Genomic DNA, 10,255 nt, shown 5'->3' with positions numbered 1-10,255 from the left:
AGCACAGAATAACTGTGCTACAGTCTACAGGCCCAAAGAGGCTAAATAACAATGAGGGTCCAAGGGAGGTTCTGTTTTATAAGTCATTTATTCCCCTTTCCTGTCTTAATACACTGTTTAAGGCCTCTAGAACTACACTGGTAAGAGTTGTTCCAACTATTATTTTATGTATTTATCCATCTTAAGGGGAAATCATTCTGTTTCATCATGTGTGATGGTACTTACAGTGCTATTGGCTAGAGTGTTATTTGTCAAGTTGAAGAAATTCTCTCTTTTGTACTTTTCTTGGAGATTATATTATAAATAACATTTTTTCCAAATTCATTCAATCCCCATAATCATAACCTTTCCTTCTGATTTGTTGTCTTTAACCTGTGGCTTATTATATCACATTGTTTAATTTTCAAACTTGACTTATCTCTGAAATGTACAGCATTTATAATCTTGTATACATATGTATAAAATATATCAATGATATACAGATGTACAAAACTCTTTGTGGCTTAGTAGGAAATATTTGGTGAAAATGTTTTCCTTATTGAGTTACTCAACTTTTCCTCAAGTTTAGAGGTATCAAATCTCAGATAGCTGGTAGCAATGTTAGCTTCATGTCTGCTGCAACAAGTGGTTGCCATTTACAGTGGGGCCTTGCCTTTCAGATTAGGAAACAGTGGTCACAACATTCCACTTCCTCTTTCTCTTTCTGGATGTTGGAAATAATTCTCCAGGGAATGAACACACACACACACACACACACACACACACATCTATCTATCTATCTATCTATCTATCTATCTATCTATCTATCTATCATCTGCCTAATTTCCCAAAATTTTTCCCAGATCCTTCATGGGGACAGGGATATTTTTAACTTTATTGGGTACTACTGATGGTTTTCTTTGAGAATTATCAACAGTGTCCTCCCCTGATGTTTCTTTTACCATGTTTAATTGGGCAACAAATCCTCTGCTAATCCAGAGAACAATTTTTCACTATTTTTGTTATCATAATAAGTTCTGTTACATATTTTATGTGTGAGAAAATAAAACACAAAGTACTTATGATAATGATAGAGTTTTTGTTTGTTTGGTTGTTTGTTTTTATAGTTCTGATGGGAATTTTGTGGAAAAAAATATAACAAAATAGTATGAGTGCCTATATTTACTGTTAACTAGAAAGGACAAAGAGTCATCTAGAAATGGAGCATCTGGACATAACCTAAGAGGAGTTACTTAGATTAGGTTAATTGATTGAAGAAAACACACTGCAAATGTGGCCATACGTTCACACAGCCTCAATGAATAGAGCAAGGAAATGAGCAGCAGCAAACATCTGCTTCTTCCATGTTGTGGACAGGATATGGACCATGATTTCATCTGGAACTGTAAGACAAAATACAGCCTTTGTCTCTTAGGTGCTTTTATTAGGGTATTTTATCACAGCCACAAGCAGAATAAATAAAACAAATAACATACAATTCATTAAAGAACTAACTGCACATTATTAAATACATAGTGAAGTAATATTTTACTAAAATAACAGCTAAGTAAAAACCATTAAGAGAAATTCAGTTAACCTTAAGGTCCTTATGACATTATTTTGTCAACAATATTTTAAGTGGAATGCTTTTTTAGTCCTAGGTTCCTTTTAGTAATCATCGCTAGTTTGTCATTAACAGAGAAGTATGTATGATTATTAAAGGGGCTACAAGTGCAAGGTCAGTTTGACATTTTTTTTCCAGTGAGATCACCGTTGATCTTTTTAAGCGGAGGTCTTGCCCTGATAGACTTAGCTTTCCGGGATGCAACAGATTTACCGAGGTCATCTAACATATGCTAACTTTCTTGAAACAAGTGACACACTGGCTTGGAAGCTGAATACTGTGCTTTCTTTGTCTGAGGAGATGTGGAAACAGTATGACATCCTCACTCTGCCAAGATAGACGCTACTAAAGATGAAGTAAAAAATCTTTAAAAAGGAAATGGCTTAACTGAAGTTAAGGTTCTATGTACTGGCTATAGAGATGCTGGGTTCCTCTCCCCCCTTTGAAAATATGAGGGGAAATGCCAGATAATATAAAACTCAAAAGTGATATTCAAGATGGCTTTACTATATTATTTCAGGATACATATTGGAACACAGAGTCCTTTATTGAACTTATTCAAAAGTTTTCATGCAAAATGATACATTTCTCAATTCTCTAGCCTAGGAGAAAGTGACACAGTAGGGATTCTAGAAACGCTGGGTAGGTGTTTTGTGATCACATTCTCTGACATGGATTCTCTTGTTGGTTGATTATACTGTTTATTACTGAGCCCCTTCCAGGATTGGTAAAGTATAAATGAAATGTTAAAAGGGAATGCTGTTACTTAGCTTTTCGGTCTGTGTATTATAGTGTGTTTCCTCCTGTATTATATGGCTAGTATCTGCTTATAAGTGAGTATATACCATGCGTGTCCCTCTGGTTCTGGGTAACCTTACTCAGGAAGGAAGATCTTTTCTTACTCCATCCATTTGCCTGCAAATTTCATGAAGTCCTGGTTTTTAATAGCTGAATAGGATTCCATTGTATAGATGTACCATCTTTATCCTTTCTTCAGTTTAGGGACATCTGGATTGTTTCCAGTTTAGGAGAACCCTAGGGAGGGTGCTTAATTCTCATTCAAAGGGCAAATAGACTAGACACTGAAAGTGGCTGAAGAAAGGGAACAAGATAGGAGCCTACCATGAATGTCCTCTGAAAGACACAACCCAGTGGAAGATCAAAGCAGAAGCTGAGACTCACAGCCAAACTTTGGGGAGAGCACAGGGAGACTTATGGAAGAGTAGGGGAATAGAAGGACCCAGTGCAGACAGGAGATCTACAGGTAGACCAATAGAGCCAACAAATCTGAGCACATTGGGGTCTGTGGAGACCAATGCACCAAACAAGCACCATGCATGGAGAGGACCTAGACCCCTGTTCAGACATACCAGATAGGCAGCTCAGTCTCCTATGTGTCCCCTAATAAGAGGAGTAGGGCTGTCTCTGTCATGGACTCTGTTGCCCGATGTTTCCTCTCTTCCCCCTAGTAGGGTGGCCTTACCAGGCCACAGGGGAAAGGATGCAGGCAGTTCTGATGAGACTTGATAGGCTAGGATTAGTTAGTAGAAAGGAAGGCTCCTCCTTTCTGAGGACTATGGAAGGGGCATTGGAGGGGGAATAGGGAGTGAGAGTGGGACCTAGAGGAGACTGCGCGGGGGCTATGATTGGGATGTAAAGTGAATACATTTAAAACAAAAAGGGGGGATCTTACTGTTTAAGAGGAAGCCATGGTTCTTCCCTGCTTTCTTTTACCTAACAGGGATCCCTAACATCATAAATGTCCGTCTGGGGGGTATACTTTTACATTGGTTGGAGATAGGTTCTTATACTGTATCTCAGATTAGCCTAGCATTCACTATGTTACTGAAGAACATCTTGAAATTCTGACTCATAGAAATTCTCCTGTCTCACCCCTTGTTTCAACTTTATGGATGTAAGCCACTTTATCTAGGGCTTTTTGTAGTAATTGCTTTTGAGGTACTGTCTATCCCACCTAGTTCCTCTGACACTCTGCATGTAACTCATGATGCCTCTACATTCTCAATCTTCCTGTCTCTGTCTTCAGAGTAGTGGAATTATAGGCATAAGGCTTCCTGACCAACCTGAAGAGAGTTTTTATTTTACTTCAACCCTCTCAAAATCAAAGTATTATAATGGATCATAGTTCAAGTAGAGGGGCTCTCAAAGGATTCTAAACTCGGACATCTTTCTTTAAATTCATGCCAGTTCATTCTACCTTTTCTCTTCCATTGCAACATATGCACTTTTTATTCATTTGTCCAAAATTCAAATGGGAGTTTGATTAGAGACTTGGGATTTGAGGAGATTGTTGTGTGAAAGGATCTTTGAGCTTCCTTGTTTGGGGATGACTTTTTATTTTACCTTGCTTTACAATTTGCCTCAAGATCTATGAATGGCCCAGGGAAGAGTACAGAGCATTCAAAGAAAATCTCCTGAAAGGTAATTTAGCTTTGTTTGAATGTACTTTTCCTTCAGGAACTGTATGAAAAGGATGACAATTCCTGAACTATTATTAATATAGATTTTAATATTATTTTATACATGTTTTAACCTTAAAACACCCTAGTGTGCCTGAACTTAATCTTTACATATTATTATATCTTTAGAAGTTATACATGTCAAATATCAGGCTTTGTATACCACAATTATCTTGTATTGACATGTGTACTTTAGATTAAACGGTAGTTTATTACAATTAATCAAATAAAGTTAAATAGAAGAGATTCTCAAGACACATTGCCCCTAGATATGAATGCTATTGAAATGATTGTCTGATTAAATGTTGGAGTTTTTAGTCATGTAGGTTACTCAATGTGGTTAAGCAACTCATTCTGTATTAAAGAAACCATATGACACCAATGGACCAAATTAAATGTAGTTGCTGCAATATATGTGCATATCAAATATCTGTTACTTTCTCAACTTGGCTTGAAACTCTAGCCTGATGAAGAATTAGATTTCAACCGTTTTCATATCAAAAGACAGATTTTGGTTTTATAGCATATCTTAACATTCAACTCTCTTTTAGATATGGTGCTGACAATAAAATTATTTTCATGATCACTTCATGTAGCTAATAATTTTTGGTTATTCATTTGTTATTTGTAATTGCAGAAACTATTTCTTTACTTTATGGAAGAATTTTGTTTGTTTCTCTGTGTAACCTTGGCCATCTTGGACTGGCTTTGTAGATCAGGCTGACCTTGAATTCACAGATATCTGCCTTCCTCTGCCTCCCAGAGTGCTGAGACGACAGGCGTGCACTAACACACCTGGCTTAGAAAAATATTTTATGAGTTTACCATATGAACTCCAATGATTGCAGAAAACAAGATTAAGTTTTAAGTATGTTAAAGTATAGCTTCAAAAATTAGAGATTACTTTATATTGCCAGGAAAACTGAGGCACTTCAGAAGGAAAGAGGATATTTTTATTTTACTTAATCATGTCAATTTGTTTTAGAGTAGTATTCTATATGACAACTTCTTAAATTTCTAAAGATCAGTAATATTAGTTACAGTTAAAAAGTCCATATGATAGCCAGGCATGGTGGTACACTCTTGCAATCCCAACTCCTTGGGAAGCAGGAGCAGGTGGATCTATATGAGTTCAAGGCCAGATTGGTCTACAAAGTGAGTCCAGGACAGCCAAGGGTATACATATAGAAACTCTGTCTCAAAAAGCAAAAAGTCCATATTATATAGTTAAAATAATTTATATTTAGAGACAAAAAGATGTAAAGTTGACTCAGTGTTATAGATCCTTAATTATAGAATGTTTTAGGAATTATTTCTTGGAAGCTTTATTCTCCTCACCTGTAAAATAGGACTGATGATAGAAATCTAGTCTATATAAACCACTGGACCACTACATTTGGACACTTACTGTCTTAGTACTAACATTAATATCTTATTCTTTATGGTTTATATAATTTCTAGTAATAAACTTCTCTGGGTATAATAAAAGAATGACTATTATTACCTTAAAATATCACAAAATTAAACTGGAATATGCCTATAATTATGGAATCCCTATAACAAAGATGTTATCTATTGGAACACAGTCTAAGAATAGAGTTGTGTAATAATTCTGAGTGCTTGTGAAAATATTGCAAGAAAATAAGACAAGATTCTTGTGACCTCAGTTTTGTATTTTAGGTGTGTTTTCACACTCCTCCTGGTGTAGCAGATAGGAGGAAGTTTAATTCAGCTATTATTATTCATCTGTCTCTATGATAATACATACTGTGCCACAAGTGTCCTGTCCTTGTGATTGAACACCTTACTCTTGTAATTCTTCTAAACCCTCAAAAAATAATTGCCCGAAGCTCTGAATAAAATTTGTGACTTTAATCCACCTAATTTTTAGACTCTGTTCTCCCAGGTCCAACAACATTAAAGTGGTAAAAACAGTTATCATTATCTTTTTGTACTGCTTGGATGATAAGTAAAGACAGCATTTGTAAGTATTATTAACACAAACTCTGAAAACATGATTTAAATCTTTTCCTTCCTCCTTAGACAAAAGTGACACTGAACATGCTGCTAAAAGTCTCTGGGCTTTGTTGTCCTCTCTCTGTAACTTTGGAGCAATGAAGCATACAATATATAAAATTTTCCAAAGATGCTCTGGTAAGGAGTAAAATGCTATCTAAAAATTGTACGTCTAAAGATGGAAAATTATGATTTCAATCTAACATTTTTGCTTTTATGTTCATGTTACCAAATCCATTCTGCATCTTCTCTTACCTTTTATTATTTTATGAAGGAAAAGGTGGTGAACGCTTTATAAGTGTTATTTAATTACAATAGCTTTTTTTCTTCAACAGAGTAGTAAAAACAAATCTGTGTATATACCAAAGTGGAATCACCATTCTGAGATAGCAAGAAACTTATTACCTATGAGTTCAATGAGAAGACCCTTTTCTAAGTCATTTCTAGGTTGCTCTTATGGACCTGGGATCATGGGCTCCACGTATTTCTATTTTGATCCCCTCTATTAGCATTCTAGCTTTTCAGGAGCCAATGTCAAATGTGAAGGAAAATGCATTCTATGGAGAAATCAATAAAATATTAATGGTGAATTTTTTGTACAGAAATTATGACCGGTATTGTCACAACAGTAAGTATAAGGGGTTCAGTGTATCATTTGGATTTTATTTTTACTCAAATAACAAGTTTTCAAAAAGAAAAGGACACAGGCAAGATATAATCAAGATAAGATGAGCAATTCAAACAGACCTATAATTTGTAGTGAAATAGGAGCAGTCACTAAAAGTCCCCTCAACACCTGCAAAAGGGCCCAGGGCCATTTGGTTTTAGCACAGAATTCTACCAGATTTTTTTGAGCAGAGTTAATCCTAATAGTCTTCAAATAATTCCACAACATAGGAACAGAACGAATATATTGCAGTTTGATTCACAAGGTCACAGTGACCTTGTCACCCAAACCACATACAAATCCAATAAAGAGAGAGAATTAGAGACCAATTTCTCTTATGAACACAAACGCAAAAATTTCCAATAAAATACTGACAGAATGAACCCAAGAACACATCAAAAATATCACATACCATGATCAGGTATGGTACATCCTAGAGGTTCTGGAAGGTGGGGAGAAACTGTGAGAAATGGAAGGATATATTACATGAGAAAAAAAACTTTAAGTTAAATAAAATTATTATTAAAGGCACAGGAGTAGCTTTAAAGTTGTATGAAATACTGCATCTGATTTCATTTGTAAGATATATTTTTATTTTTATGATAAAAGAGAAAAATTCCCTACATTTTTGGTGTCTTGGATTTTCTAGAGCTTAAGAGGCTCCGATTCTAGACAGACTTTAAAAGTTCATTGCGGTCACCCTATGTAAGAAATCTGTAAGGTGGTGATTCAGCTTTTGTTTGAATTTATGAAAATGCAGATATCTTTTCCTCAGTGTCCATTTGTGATTATAGCTGGGCTAAATGTTTCACAATTAGCTCAGGATCATAAGTTAGTGAAGATGTCATTATTATTGTTATTTTAGGAGGAAAAAAACCCCTGAACTACAGAGATTTCTCTGCATTGCCAAAGACCATCTTTATCATAAGTATTCCAAGATAGTAGTGGAAATATTCTGTATTATAAATATGTCCTTTTAATATCTATACAATACTCCTTAAATATGGCAAATGGGTAAATTAAGACCTTTGTAGAGTGATCTACTTTGTGTGCCTGGCCATTTAAAAGACCCTATGCCCTCATCAGTGTCCGTTGACTCTTGGACTTCTAGAAACCATAGAGAATATAAAAAGCTAGCAGAGGCTGAGAGCAGGTAGTATGATAGGGAATAGACAGAAAGAGGGTCCAAAAAAAGAAGAGTAGGGTCAGAGAAGACAGTTGATGCTGTAAGAAAGAAGAGAGAGTAGAACTAGAAAGAAAAGATTGAACAGAGTGAAAATAGGAAACTGTTGAAAAGTAAATTGGGTTAGCAGAGTGGGAAGAGAAGACAGATGGTGACAGCTGAGCCAGAAGAAGATAAGTGAAGCCAGAAAAGGTGGAGAAGACAGAAAACCAATGAGGAGCCCTCAAAGTAGCTAAAGAAAAAGATGAAGACCTAGCTACAGATCTTAGATTTAGTTTTTCTTATGTTAAACTATAGTGTGAACTCATATAAATTTTGAAGCAAATATACCAAAACATCAGATTTTACTTTAGTCTTTTTTTTTATATAAACAGTTCACATAGGAATATTAAATTAGCTTGGAAAAATACCATATTGTGTCTTGAGTATATATTACTAATCTACGTATTCAATGCTATCCTCACCAAATTTATAATAATATTCTTTATATAAATAAAAATTGTCTAAAATTTACATGGAACCAAAAGGAATTCACAATAAAGTACTTCTAAAGAGAAAGAACAATCCTGATGTATTAAAATATGCGACCTCAAGCTACAAACAGAGCCTTTATAAGATGACTAGGATGGTATTGGACTAAAAGTGGTCATGTGGACTAGTGGAATATGACTGGAACCAAGAAATAATATCATGCTTATTTTGGACATTATTCTTTAAAATGTGATTCTAGGGAAATTAAACATCCAAGTGCAGAAAATTAATACATCATTATTTCTCATCATATATAAAAAAAAATCACTTCCAAATGTAACAAAGGCCTTAATATAAGACAGGAAACTTTATGCGTAAAAGGAAAACATAGAAAAACACTTCAATACATGACTAAGCTATCATTAAAAGTGTGTGCTTCCATACCCAGCTTTCTTTTACGGGGGTCTCAAGGATCAAATCAGGTCCTTGTGTTTCCATGGGAAACCCTACACTCACTGAGGTATTCAAGCAGCTTTTAGGTGAATGACTTGCTGCTGAGGTTCTTATATAGTCTCCAAATAAATCCTCTGTCAGATGTACATTATGTAAATTTATTTCATTTTACAGGTAATCTCACTGTTGTTTGATATCAGATTTTAAGTTTGATGATACCTTTTGTCTGTTGGGATCTTATTTAAAATTATTGCAAACAGTACTCCTATGAAGCATTTCCCCCTCATTTTTCTTTAATAATTTTATATTCTTGGTCTTGGATTTATTTCTTATAAGCCATTCTATCTTGATTTATTTCAACCCGTGAAAGGCAGAAATCCTAGTTTGAGTTTTTCTGTAAGGGGCTATCATTCTTCTAGTAACATTTATTGATATAAATATCAATTTCCCAGTATGTGTACTTGACCCTTTGAAAAAGGGAGAAAGCTATAAATATGAAGCTTTTTACAAGGACTTTTTACTCTATTCCAGTGTTTTAGATGTGTGTTTTCACGCCATTATAACATCATTTTGATTAATCTACTTGGGTAATATGTTCTTAAGTCACATACATCAAGTAATAATAAATAATAATGTACACTATTTTTATTATTCATTTTTCAGTTTTGTATTTGTTGTATATTTTGTTCTTATAAATATATTTGTGACTTTTTAAAGTTCTTTAAAGAAAATTATTGGTATGTTAGGATTGCATTGAATCCATAGACCACTTTCAATACCACTGGCATTTTAATGATATTAATTTTCAGTGTATGTAAACAGATCATCTTTTTATTTATTGTACCTTCGATTTTAGCTATTAAAATTTTGTAGTGTTCAGCTTATTTTTTTCTCTTTGGTTAAACTTATGAATTTTAGTTTTGGTCATATTGTATAACAAGATTTTTTTATTTCAGAAAGTTCACAATTTGCAAATAGGAAAAAAACTGTTAGTGGATACATACAAAATCATCCTTGTATCCCTGGAGTGAATCTCTTCTGATTATGGTACATAGCCCCCTCTTTTTAGGTTGCTATGTTTCTATTTATTTATTTATTTATTTATCCACTTATTTTTATTGCAGGGGGGAGGCTTGGGCTTGAGTTAGAAGTTGTAACAGAAGCCTTCCATGTTCCTCCCTCTCGACTGTACAGCTGTGGTCACTGATATCAGAGCAAAGGTAGCTTCTTTACTCTTCACAGTCAGTAGTAGTACAAATCATGGGCCTCCACATGATTTCTCGAGATAGCACAGGCCAAAAACATGGACCCCTGCTGCAGTAGGACAACACACTCAGACAAGACCCTTGGAGGCTAATAGGACACAGACATCAATCAACATG

This window comes from Acomys russatus, chromosome 2 (genome assembly GCF_903995435.1).
Source record: "Acomys russatus chromosome 2, mAcoRus1.1, whole genome shotgun sequence".
NCBI lineage: Eukaryota > Metazoa > Chordata > Mammalia > Rodentia > Muridae > Acomys > Acomys russatus.
The sequence above is the reverse complement of the archived record's forward strand: the minus strand, read 5'-3'. Positions refer to the sequence as shown.